Here is a 14,584-nt window from a genome sequence, read left to right as displayed (position 1 = left end):
TACCAATTCCTCCATGTTTGAGTCATGTTCTACATTCTTCTCAAATCCAAGTCTTTCAACCACTCAATACCTTTAATGACATGAAATAAGTGTGAAACTCACCTTTTATTATGTAGGAATGGTCTTTTGATGAATATACTCCACTTGAAAGAAAACCCCAACATCAACACCAAAGGAAACCTTGACTTCCACAAACTCTAGTGATCTTTTCTACACTTGATCTTCTCTTTAGATGGTTATGGAAGGGCGTGGAGTGGTATGGAACCTTCAAGAACTCTTTTGAAGGTCTAGAGAGGTGGAGAAATAAATTGGAGAAGGTATAAATGAACTTAGGGTCGTTGGGGATTTAAAAAGGTGGCATTTTCGCCCCCTGACCAAGTTGGCGGAGAGTATGCGACCTTGCACACTGAGTGTGCGCTCGCACCCTCTCCCCTCCACTTAGGGGAGGTGATAGGAAGTGAGCTCTCCAGTTTTGGGGAGTTGGCGCATAGTGTGTGGCTCAGCACACTCAGTGTGCGGGCGCACACTGCCCTATTTTACCCGGTTTCGTGAAATCGTGCTCTCTTTGATTTGTTTGACCTCCAATCCTGATGAAACCTTCTTGGCACTCATATAAAACTTCATTAAATATCCAAGGGGCTCTTTATCTCTTCATCATTGTGATACTAAGCAATGCTTGACTCAATGATGCGAAATCCTCCCAACATGCTTCTACCTTAACTCTCTTCGACGAGCTTATCCCACTTTTGCCTCAAATTTCTTTGGAATCTTAATTAGAATTATTAAGTATCCTTTCTTAATTGTAGGGACTTCAAGTATACCTTAACTTGCATTAGTCTAATTGCTTCATGATAACCCGAAGTTTCGAGGTGTAACATTCCCCCCCCCTCCAAGAACATTCGTCCTCGAATGTTAAGTTTTTGGGAATTCTACAAAAATTTCGCCAGATGGCACTACTATCCTATCACAAAGACTCAAAATATCATCGCCTCACAGGACTACAACAACAATAGCAAGAAAACATGGCCACACATGACCAAAAACATTAAAAGAAGCATTACATACCTTATGCCAATGGCATCTCATCTTGAACCTCTTCTGGAGGCGAAAACAATTGCGGATAGCTGGACTTCATATCCCCTTCTGCTTCCCAAGTCATCTCTTTTCTATTTTTTTTCTTCCACAGAACCTTAACTGAGGCTACATCTTTAGTTCCGAGTCGCCGCACTGGCCTATCTAGTATGACAATGGGTACCTCTTCATAAGTCAACTTCTCGGTAACTTGAACATCATCCACTGGCACAATTCTAGATGGATCTCCAACACATTTACGAAGCATTGATACATGCAAGACTGGATGGACTGATTCAAGTTCTGGAGGTAAGTCCAGTTCATACGCTACTTAGCCCACTTTGCGTACAATATTATAAGGCCCAATATTAAGGACTCAATTTTCGGCCCAATATTGAGGACTCAATTTTCCATTATTTCCAAATCTCATCACGCCCTTCATTAGTGATACCTTTCGGAATACCCAATCATTAACTTGAAATTCTAAGTCTCATCGACGGTTGTCCGCATAAGATTTCTGGCAACTTTAGGCTGCCAACAATCGATCTCGGATAACCTTAATCTTTTCCACCGCTTGTTGAATCAATTCGGGACCTATTAGTTGTGTCTCCCCAACTTTGAACCATCCAATTGGTGACCTACATCTCCTTCCATATAGAGCTTCATACGGAGCCATCTGGATACTGGAATGATAGCTGTTGTTGTAGGCAGATTCAATAAGTGACAAATGTTCATCCCAATTCCCCCCGAAGTCTAATATATATGCCCGAAACATGTCTTCCAAGGTCTGAATAGTGCGTTTGGCTTGCCCATCAGTTTGTGGATGAAATGATGTGCTAAGCCTCACTTGAGTTCCCAAACCTTCTTGAAAAAACTTCCAGAATTTAGCAGTAAATTGTGCTCCTCTATCTGTGATAATAGATACTGGGATACCATGTCTTTCTCCTTAAGATATAACCTTGCATAATCTTCTGCTGAATAAGCAGTTCTAACTGGACGAAAATGAGCCAACTTCGTGAGTCTATCAACAATTACCCATATGGAGTCATATTTGCGCCGAGAACAAGGTAAGCCTACAATGAAATCCATGTTAATCACTTTTCATTTCCAGGTGGGAATTTCCATAGCTTGTAATAATCCTCCTGGCTTTTGATACTCAATTTTCACTTGTTGTCAATTCCGGTATTGAGCTACAAATTCTGCTATATCTTTCTTCATTCCATCCCACCAATACATTAACTTAAGATCATGGTACATCTTTGTTGCTCCTGGATGAATAGAATAACGAGAGTAATGAGCTTCTTCCAGAATTTGACGACGTAGTTCTGCCACATCTGGTGCACATAGCCTGCCTCAGTACCTGAGAATCCCATCTGCAGGAACCTCAAATGGTGACTTCTCTTTCTTAAAAAATGTATCTCTATAAAGACTCAACTGGGGATCCTCATATTGGCGCTCTCTCACCTCCATATCTAAGAATGAAACAGCTGGGTTATGAATACTAACTCCCGCATTGCTCGAATCAATTAAACGGATTCCTAGGCTAGCTAGCTGGTGGAGATCATGAACTAATTCCTTCTTTTCCGACTAGACATCATATAGACTAACCATTGATTTGCGGCTAAGTGCATCAGCCACCACATTCGGTTTTCTAGGATAATATAAAATACTCACATCATAATCTTTTAATAGTTCTAACCACCGCCTCTATCGTAGGTTTAACTTCTTCTGCTTGAAAATATATTGGAGACTCTTATGATCTGTATAAATATCAACATGTATATCGTACAAGTAATGTCTCCACATTTTTAGCGCATGAATGACCGCAGCCAATTCAAGATCATGGGTCGGATAGTTCTTCTCATGTTTCCGCAACTGCCTGGAAGCATAGGAAATAACTCTGCCATACTGCATCAAAACATAACCTAACCCAACACCAGAGGCATCACAATAAACAACATAACCATCTGGTCCTTCTGGAGGTGTCAGGACTGGGGCTGAAGTCGGTCTATCTTTCAATTCCTGGAAGCTGCGCTCACAAGCATCGGTCCATTGGAATTTTGCTGACTTTTGAGTTAGTTTCATCAGTGGTGCTGAAATAGAGGAAAACCCTTTCACAAATCTTCTATAATAGCCTGCTAATCTCAAAAGCTACGGACCTCTGTAGGTGTCGTAGGCCTTGGCCAAGTCTTCACAGCCTCAATCTTCTGAGTATCAACTCGAATGCCGTCAGCTGAGATAATATGGCCCAGAAAAGTCACAAAATTCAGCCAACACTCACATTTTGAAAATTTGGCATACAATTCATGAGTCCGAAGAATTCCAAGAACAATACGTAGGTGATCCGCATGCTCCGTTTCTGACCGTGAATATACTAAAATATCATCGATGAACACGATCACAAATAGATCTAGAAAGGGCCTGAATACATTATTTATCAAATTCATAAACACTGCTGGGGCGTTAGTTAACCTAAACGACATCACCTGAAATTCATAATGGTCGTATCTAGTTTTGAAAGCCGTTTTCGGAATATCTTCTTCTCTAACTCTTACTTGATGATACCCCGATCTTAGATCAATCTTGGAAAACCACTTAGCACCTTGTAGTTGATCAAATAAATCATCAATTCTCGGAAGTGGATATTTATTCTTGATTGTAACTTGTTCAACTGTCTATTGTCAATGCACATTCGTAGGGAGCCATCTTTCTTTCTTACAAATAAGACAGGTGCTACCCATGGTGATGAACTGGGCCTAATATATCCCTTCTCTAGCAAATCCTACAGTTTTGCCTTTAGCTCTTTCAATTCTGCAGGAGCCATTCTATAAGGAGGAATGGATATGGGTTTGGTGTCCGGCAACACATCAATAGAAAAATCAATTTCTCGTTCCGATGGAAGGCCTGGAAGTTCATCTGAAAATATGTCCGGAAACTCATTTACTAATGGGACCAATTGAAGAGTTGGCGGCTTTGGTTCGGTGTCATGAACCCGGACTAAATAGTAAACATAACCTTTTGCAATCGTATTCCTCGCTTTGAGATAGGAAATAAACCTACCTCTTAGGGATGCTGTATTACCCTTCCATTCTAGGACTGGCTGTCCCAGGAATTGGAATCGGACCACTTTGGTTCTACAATCTACATTGGCATAATAGGAAGCCAACCAATCCATGCCCATAATCACATCAAAATCTAACATTTCCAGCTCAATCAAATCAGCTGTAGTCTGACGATCACATACCACAATCACACAATTTTTATATACTTGTCTAGCTATTACCGGGTCACCAACAGGAGTGGATACCTCAAAAGGTTTAATGGGCTCGGGTTTCACCCCAATACGACTAGCAACATAAGGAGTAATATATGACAAGGTAGATCCCGGATCAATCAATGCATAAACATCATGAGAGAATATGGATAATATACCCGTGACAACGTCACGGGAGGACTCATGATCCTATCGCCCGACTAAAGTATAAATATGGGGCTGGGAGCCACCTGAACTGGATGCTACCCCTTTGCCCCTACCACAACCTGCTGAAGCTTGAGGAGTCTGCCCTACCGGGTGCACAGACAAAGAAGAACCAGCTGCTAATCCTGTGGGCTGAACCCCACCTCTACCGCGCATCGAGGGACAATCACACATCATATGCCCAGCCTGACCACAGGCGTAGCAAGCATCTGAGCCTTGGCGACACGGATCCGAGTATAATCTTCTACACTGACTACAGCATGGGACCGGTGGTCACCTCTAACTAGGATCTCCTCCAAATTGGGAACTCAAAACTCTCGAGCTTTGACCCTGCCCTGAATAAATGGGGCAATCAAATCTCCTGCTCGCAAATGAAGAAGGTTTACTAGTCACAGACTCACCTGAATATCTGGAATATGACTGCCTCTGACCCCCTCTATACTCACTACTAGCACCAACAGATCCAGCCCTCTTACTCTGCCCTCTGTCTATATCACGCTCACCTCAGTGCGGTTGCTACAGCTCTTCTAAATTCTGGGCATGGGCCTGTATGCGGGAAATGTCCATCCCTTCCTGAAGCGAAGCTGTCAAACAATCTTTGAACAAATGTGGCCCTAAGCCACTCACAAATCTATGTACTCTGTCTCCCATATCGGCTACCATAGTGGGAGAATATCTAGCAAATGAGTTAAAATGGAACTATACTCCCGAGCACTCATATTTTCTTGTTTTAGATTCAGAAACATGTCAGCTTGGGCCATTCGAACCTTGAGTGGCGAATGGTGGCAAATGAAAGCATTCACGAACTCTTGCCACATGGGGGGAGGTGCGTTTTCCCCTCTTGAAGAAATCCAGTTATTGTACCGAAGAACCACTGCATCACGGAGTCTATGGAATGATAATTCTACGGACTCAGTATCAGAAACATGTATGATCCTCAACATCCTTAACATTTCATCTATAAAACCTTGCGGGTCCTCATCCGGCTTTGACCCGAAAAATTCTGGCGGGTTCAAACTTATAAAGTCACAGGCCCTAGCACTAGTGGCTCTGTCACCCAGACCCGCACTCTGCCGCTGGGCCTGAGCAACAACTATCTGAGTCAATAGCTTAATAGCCTCGGTCACCTACTGACCCGAAGCACCTGGTGGAGGAACTGGATGTACTGGAGTTGGAGCGGAGGCCCCTTCATGCTCCTCTAAAATAGGCGGAGTGTGAGAGGTATAAGATGGAGCCTTGTTATGGGACTCACCCTCTTCTATATTTGCCGATGGCTCCTGATCAACCCGCCTTCCTGTCGTAGTCTTGCCTTTCTAGGCTGCTGTCGCTTTTCACTTTACCGGCATTGCTGAAATCATAACGCACAATTAGGGAAAAAGGAAAATCTTATCACATAGCTCTATCACAGGATCTATGAAGAAGAAAGACGGTCATTTTTCCTAAATGCCCTGAAGCCTCTTGTTTATAAGTGTGACGCGCTTCACACCCATAAACAAGACTCTACTGGACACGGCTCGTAGACACACCCTAGGACGGAATTGCTCTGATATCACTTTTGTCACGACCCAACTAGAGGCCATGACGGGTACCCGGAGCTGACTACCGAACACCACTTATCATGCTGACTATCATACAAAACCTGGGCATATAACATTCTCAACACAACTTATCATGAAGCAATCTCCAAACATCTCCCAAGACATATATAAGCATAGGCCCATAAGGCTACAAAAATGATATGGAAAATCTACAATGAAGGGATCATATAGCATCTACAACCCACACGTATGCATCTACAAGCCTCTAACTGGAATACTGGAATCATAGTGGCAGGACACTATGCCCTATATCTGTACACAAAAGAATATACCAATAGGCTGCACCTCCGGAGTAGTGAGGTGCTCCTGTGATCTGCTGAGTAAGCTCCTAAGCATCTGCACCGTCTCCCCGGCTACCTGTGGGCATGAACACAACATCCATAAATGAAAAGACGTCAATACAAAATATATACTAAGTATGTAAGGCATATATAATAACATAATAAGGAAATATAGAAGGCATAGGAAGAAAAGATAACTGTAACTGCTTGCCTCTTGAGGCGGAATCATGCATGCTCACTTTTACCTTTAACATCTCACACATACATACATAAAATGCCTGAATCCATAACATCATTAGCCAGCGTCCGGGGTAATCATCTTACGCCGGCCACTAGTGGTGCTGTAATCAGCATCCATAAGCCGCCCGCCCTAGCGGTGCTGCCCGTACCATATAGACACGGTGTAATAAGCCGCCCGCCTTAGCGGTGCTGCTCGGCCATCTAGGCACGGTGTAATCATCATCATACACTTAACATGAAGCATGCATAAGAGCTCAAGTAAAAGTTTTGACTCTCTCGGAATGACGTAAGGTCTGGAACCTCCGATTATTTTATGGAATAATCATGATCATCATGTCTCACCTTGAAGGAACCAGCATTATAAGGCGAGACTATCAATAATGAATAATAATCAAGGAAATCATACATCAAGATCATTAATATCATACTAGCATCCTTTCATAAGCTTTAGAATCTCTAGATATAGAATCATCATTATCATTACCATGTTCATAACACATCTCTTATCTTTATCTCATGAGAAGCTCTTCGTAATCATAGACTTATAATTTTATTTGGAATGTAAGAAAGTCATGGGAAGATAATGGAAATCATGTTATAGGAATCATGCCTTGGAAAGGAAGGGGCTGGCCTTACATACCTTTACACATCTTTAACCTTGTCGACAAAACGCTTCCCTTCAAGTTCACTATTCTACATTCAAGAGAATTCGTGCTAAGGTTAGATAACCGAAAGCATACTTTAGGTCTCAACTATCATAACTAAGAGCTAACGAAAATTGGGCAGCATTTCCTTTGTTTCAACAACTTTCTCCATATAATATATCAACTCCCTAACATCAATAGCAACATTCATGATATCATAGTTAATAGATTTTCTCAAGTTAAATATTATTCTCTTCTCAAATTCACTTTCAACCCATCCATAACTATGAGTACAATACAACACCATTTTCGTTCTCCATGTAATACTTCCTTAGCGTTACTAACATCATTCATAATGAGATTATACTCATCTCATACTAAGAATCATGATTCAATTTAATTTACTACTCAAAATACCATTTCCTCCATGTTTGAGGGCATGTTCTACATTCTTCTCAGATATAAGTCTTTCAACCACTCAATACCTTTAATGACATGAAATAAGTGTGAAAATCACCTTTGATTATGTAGGAATGGTCTTTCGATGAAGGTACCCCACTTGAAAGAAAACCGCGACATCAACACTAAAGGAAAACTTAACTTCCACAAACTCTATTGATCTTTTCTACACTTGATCCTCTCTTTAGATGGTTATGGAAGGGCGTGGAGTGGTATGGAACCTTCAAGAACTATTTGGAAGGGTCTAGATAGGTGGAGAAATAAATGTGATAAGTTAGAAATGAACTTTGGGTCGTTGGGGATTTAAAAAGGTGGCATTTTCGCCCCCTGGCCGAGTTGGCGGAGAGTATGCGACCTTGCACACTGAATGTGCGGTCGTACACTTTCCCCTCCACTTAGGGGAGGTTCTGGGCAGTGAGATCTCCAGTTTTTGGAAGTTGGTACACAGTGTGCAGCTCAGCACACTCAGTGTGCGGGCGCACACTGCCCTATTTTACCTAGTTTCACGAAATCGTGCTCTTTGATTCGTTTGACCTCCAATCCTTATGAAACCTTCTTGGCACTTATATAAAACTTCATTAACCATCCAAGGGGCTCTATATCTCTTCCTCAAGGTGATGTTATGCAATTCTTGACTCAATGATGTGAAATCCTCCCAACATGATTCTACCTTAACTCTCTTCGACGAGTTTGTCCCCCTTTTGCCTCAAATGTCTTTGGAATCTTAATTAGAATTATTAAGTATCCTTTCTTACTTGTAGGGACTTCATGTACACCTTAACTTGCATTAGTCTAATCGCCTCACGACAACCCGAAGTTTTGAGGTGTAACAGTATGCACCCTGCCCTTGTTGAGGTCTCTAGTATCTCTGATTTGGCCCAGAAACATCCCCTTTTTCTACATAATCTGCATATTGAACATTCTCAACTGGTTGTGGGGGACCCTCTTGATACGGACCCTCATGGCATTGGTACATTCCAGGCAAAGATGCCTGAGATATCTTCACTAACGTTTGCCTTCTTCTATTCCTTCTCATCAAGCCTTTTTGTCTGTAAAGATAGACTAGTGGCCCATTGTGCCAATGTCTGCTGCGTTTCCTGGCTATTTTTCACAATATTTTAAATCAACAAAGGTTCCAAGTGATAGCCCATCATAATTACTTGAATGCCATGCTTGATTGTGTGTAGTCAATCGATCAAGTATATCGGTAATAGTAGCATAGGACTTATTCATGAAACACCCGCTGGCAGCATTATTGGCTATCGCTTGGATCATAGGATCCAACCCTCTGTAGAACTTCTCCTTCAAAACCTGATCTGGAAACCCATGGTTTGGACTCCTATCCAAATGTTCTTTGTATCTCTCCCAAGCTTCAAAAAGTTGTTCCCCATTACGTTGTTTGAACTCGTAAATCTGATCACGAATTTCAGCTCTTTTGCTCGGGGGATACCACTTCCTGAGAAACACTTAGACCATCTCTTCCCATGTAGCAATAGAGTTCCAGGGCAGCTTTGTGAACCATTTTCTCACTTCTCCGGCTAACGAATATTTGAAGAGTTTCAGTCGAACCGCTTCTTGAGTCACACCTACTAGATATGCTACGAGCACATATGCAGAAAGTTTGTTATATGTTGGTGAGGGTCATCATCGACTGCATTCTGAAAGTATCCCTCTTGTTTGAGCATATGATAGAGGGAATTATCAAACTTGATAGTAGTTGCAGTCACCCTCGAATGAATGATTGCAGATGAAAAGTCTTCATCTACTTCTGATTCATCAGCAAAAACATTCTCGACTGGAAGTTCCTTATTGGCTATGATCACCTGGTTTACAAGGTAGCAAACAAGGTGTGTTGGAATATGACAATGACTTTGAGAATAGTAAACACTATTTAGTAATTTCAAAATCGTATTCCCCGGCAACGGCGCCAAAATTTGATATGCTCAAATTTACACTTTTAATAGCGTAAGGCGGACGATGTCCAATATAGTAACCCAATAACGTTGGGGTGGAATCCCAAAGAGAATATGGTGTGAAAAGTTTACTAAACAAGTATTATACTAATCTTGCGGTCCTGTGTATTCCAGAAGAAGGGTTTTATAGTTGTTTTGGTTTGTGGACTAATTTAAAGTGACTAGAAATTGAAAGTTGTAAATATATAGGTAAAAAGAATCAAGGTTGTGTCCCCATCAGATAAAGTGTATGGTCATGGGTATCGATCTTGATATACTTCTAATGTATCGTTTTTATGGATGCACTTAACCTCTATGTGAATCTGAACTATTTCCCAATAAGAAAAGATTATTTCTTTCTATGCTTTTTCTAAAGATAAGAAAGTATGCATGAAGAACGATTAATTATGCCAAGTAAATTCCTCTTATTCCTAAGTGGATTTATTAAACAAGGTTTAAAGCCTTGAGTTCTTTTTATTTGTTCTTACCTAGCTATTTTCCCAAATAAACTACAGTTTATGGCGTTAGCTAATGTTTGCAACCACTAACTATATGATGAAAACGAAGAACAGATAAACCCTAACAATCCATTATGCGTATATCTTTCACGATCCCCAATCACAACACACCCATCCTTGGGTTCACAATCTTAGTAAAGGTGTTTAGCTACTCATGGCAACAAGAAAACAATAAAGATTGAAGATTGCATAATTGAATTTTGTATTGAACTTACGAATAAAACTTGAAAGTAATGAATGTAATTTTTCTTGAAAATCTTCAAAAGTAATAACAACTCAAAAGTAATTACTACAAGTCTAAAACTCCAGATGCCTGAAAAATAAAACCTAAACAGGTATTTATAGTTAAACTCGGAACAATCAATTCCAGTCCTTTTCCAGCTCGGCTTGCACTTCGACGGGTCATCGTTGCACTTTGATGGTGGTCGACATGTTCGACGACCATAACGACGATCTGATGAAATATCTTTACTCTTCAGGAATTCCATTATCGGAGCACTTCGACGGACCGTCGATCATGTCGACGGTGCCAGTCGACGATCTGAACACTTTGTCACTTTGTAGGAACTTGAACGACGAAGCACCTCGATGGACCATCGAGCATGTTGACAGTCCGTCCTTAATGCTTATCAGAACAAATCACTTATTTTCCTCGTTTTTCGCTTTTCGAGCGTTCTAACTTCGAAATACCTGCACAACACACAAAACACATCAAACTAACACAAACTTGCTCGAAAACAAGTAAACCTTAGAGTTAAAAAGCATTAGATGTGCCATAATTCACGGCACATCAAACAATGCTAGGAAATGATGCCAAACAGGCCCAAATGCACAAGCAGATAGTGAGAACATAAGAGAGTAGAGATGGTCTGGCCCAATAGGGCAACATAAATGGCTCTCATGCTAGGATATACCATATATATACACTCTTGTATACCAGGGCATACTTATGGGTTATACGAAGTATACCATAACACATCAAATCAAGAAAGGAGAAGAAGAAGAAGAAGAAGAATTGAACAAACATATTTATTACAAAAAACATGGAACTAACTCCTAGTTTACGTTTGATTATACCAAAATATGTAGTGGGTTTATATTCTTATATAATCGAGGTATACACAAATATACGCTTTACACATCAGTATATATATAACTTATTGGTGATTTCACATCATTCCTAGGAGAAAAAAAGATAAAGGAAAGAGACCCTTACTACATATAAAAAATTTATCAGGCTTGGAATTTAGAGTGTGTACATATCTCACGCTTAATCCCAAGTATCACTGAGAACCAATATTCATAATCTGGGAGTCAACATTTCTAGAGCATAAATATATTCAACTCTCAAACCATTCGAAATGTATACACTCAAAAGAAGCATGTAGAGAAAGCTAAACATGAATATACAGAGACAGGTAAAATTATAGACATAAAGATATCACTGAACATTGGTCTTGAGATATAAAGTATCATGCATACATACATCACCCCATCCAGATATCACTTTAGACATAGGCACACTATATAACCAGTTTTGCTTCGGTATGATTCATCTCTTTATATTTAGAATTGGGGACGAGCTAATATATATTAGTAAACAATGCTTGATGCCGATGACATGGTGTAGCAAAACCTCATAGATCTCAAGTTTAATACCCTATTATCTAACACTTACTCAATTTGTAAAGCTAAAAAAAGTGGGCAAAACTGACATAGGATAAGCACTCATGATCATTTGTACTACACAAAATACACATCATTAAATCAATTCTTTGTCAAGATCCACACATAGCAAGGAACAGGCAAAGACTCTTTTAAACATTCAGATCATTCAAAATACTATAGCAAACAGAGATAAGGGAAAGGGATCATGCTCACAGATGTCCAAACTCACCTACCCTATATGCTCCCAGAAAAGGTAAGTTGGCATAGCCAATACCCCACATATAATGCATTCATTACATCATATATCCTAGGTTGCATCCTAAATTTTGATACATGATTCATTTTATAACAGTGGCTAGCATGCACTCTAGTTGATATAACCTCATTCAAATTAGGGGGACACTTTGCACACATTTAAATCAAAGATAAAACTCATTGTTTCAGTGGAAGGAGTGGAACATTATCCCTGTTCATTTTAACATGCACCATATAGTAAATCTCAGACTCTAACAACCAGAGTTTGAGGTGCAAATCTCACACAATCTTCATTTTTAGCTATTGGGGACCATAGAGGATCCCATGATCTTGTTAGTTGATAGGGAGGAACCCCAGCAACCTAGGGTATGCAGTACTAGGCTGAGTGAGCACTCAAATCCTTTCCTAAGCTCTTAGCCCTAGGACATCACTCTATACTTCTCACAAGCCAAGTGACAACCTCTCAACCTCCTTATTTTACTTAGGATAGACACATTAGCTCATTTTAAACTCTTACTGGTTCATCATAAGTTAAGTAGTCATGAGATGGCTGATTCTGCACCTTTTTGGTTCATGTCCCTTAATCCTAATCTTCCACTTCTTGGTTAAGCACTTAAACACAGGCAGACCTTAACATATAAGCCATTTTGACACTACTCAATACAACCAGCTCACCTAACCAAGTTCAGGATCGTTTAAACAAACCAACAGTTAATCATTATATACAGATTCTTATCATTTTTCTAAATGAGCCCTAAGTGAAGTATAAAATGTGCTTCTTAAATCAACTAACTAATCATGCTCCTAACAGATTTTACTAATCAAGAACAAATCCTTAAATAACCCATTTTTCTATACTTAAACTTACTAATCATAATCTAAGAATGAAACTTGAACAACATTTAACCCAAACTAACACCACAAACACATATCCAAACCAAACCATGCACTAAGCAGTGTCTATCAACATAACAGTTAAAGCTAAACCAAGTTCATCATAAGTAAAGCAGTTATGCTAGACACATAGGGTACAGTCATTTGTAGACTAATCACAGATAATACACCTAACACTCTTAAACAGAGTTTCCACAGTCCTAACAAATTTTTTCTGATCGGATCAGACTCCAAACAACAACATTTTTAACTAATCAAGACACAAGATAAACTTAAACGTAACATATTTGTACTCGAAGCACAACTACTTAACTACACATTAATGAACTAAACAACTAATACTAACTAAACTAAACCATATTAAACAACTAACTAAACAGTTAACTAAGCAAATACATAGCACATGCTAAACATATTTACCATAATTTAAACTAACCTAAATAATACTAAACTAAACAACCTACATAATTAGGCAAACCCAAGCTATACTACCTAACACATAAACATATGAGTTGTAGAAAATTAAAAATAGAAATGATAGAGAATTACCTTTTTTGAGTGCAGCCCTTCTCGAAAATGGAATTGGGAATGTCTTCCAAAGCACCTCAAACAATCAGCCACTAAGAAAAGAAAAAGGTTTAAAACTCAAAAATCAAATTAGGCTAGGTAAAGGTTCTACATAAAGCTGGATCCTTAATTAAGCCGTAATTAGGTAAAATAACTCTCAATTAGGAGGTATTAGTATGCTAAAAGGTATCACAACACTTGGGAATAAGGTTATTTATATAGAACCCCAAGCCTTAAGTTTTGATGTTCAAAATCGATGTGGGAAAAGTAGAAATGGAGGGAAAAATCCCTCCAATGTTGAATAGCCAATCACAAACATGTATTCTATAACGACCCACTTGTTCGTTATAGTCTTTTCAGCATTTTCGCCCCTTCCCGAGCTTGGTTAACTCACTTTTACCCGGGGATCGCTGACACGCTTCCCCAGGTGTCTAGACTTGATTTGAGTGACTTTTTGTGAAATTTGGGCTTAAAGCGAAGAAGAACTAACTCAAAGTTTACTTTTGGGAAAACGGACCTTTTTTTAAAATTCGTCGATCTTGAGAGGTCTGGATGGTCGTTTAGAACTTGTGTGTATATCTGGTTCAATTTTCAATGCACTTGGATACATTTTGGAACTTGGGTTGGGAAGTTGGCAAGGAGATATTAGGGGTTGCTCGGTCAACGAGACCTCCGTTGGAAATTTTGAGGCAACGAGTGCGTTCGTTGCGTGTTTTTATGTGGGTCTGTATATGTGGTTTGTGAGCAGATGGCCTCGGGAGTGGTTCGGGATTTCGGTTGAGACTTAGAAAAATTATTGGGTTTCTGGTACCTGGTGTCCGCCATAGCGGCACCAGTGCCATCCCGGCGGCACCGCTGTTGCGGTGGGATGACCGTTGGGGCAACCAAGCCTATTTCTTCCCAGACCGCCCGATAGTCCTAGAGAATGCTGGGGCGGTGGAGCTGTATCGGCGGCGGTA

The sequence above is a fragment of the Lycium ferocissimum genome, chromosome 11, assembly GCF_029784015.1.
Source record: "Lycium ferocissimum isolate CSIRO_LF1 chromosome 11, AGI_CSIRO_Lferr_CH_V1, whole genome shotgun sequence".
Taxonomy (NCBI): domain Eukaryota; kingdom Viridiplantae; phylum Streptophyta; class Magnoliopsida; order Solanales; family Solanaceae; genus Lycium; species Lycium ferocissimum.
The sequence above is the reverse complement of the archived record's forward strand: the minus strand, read 5'-3'. Positions refer to the sequence as shown.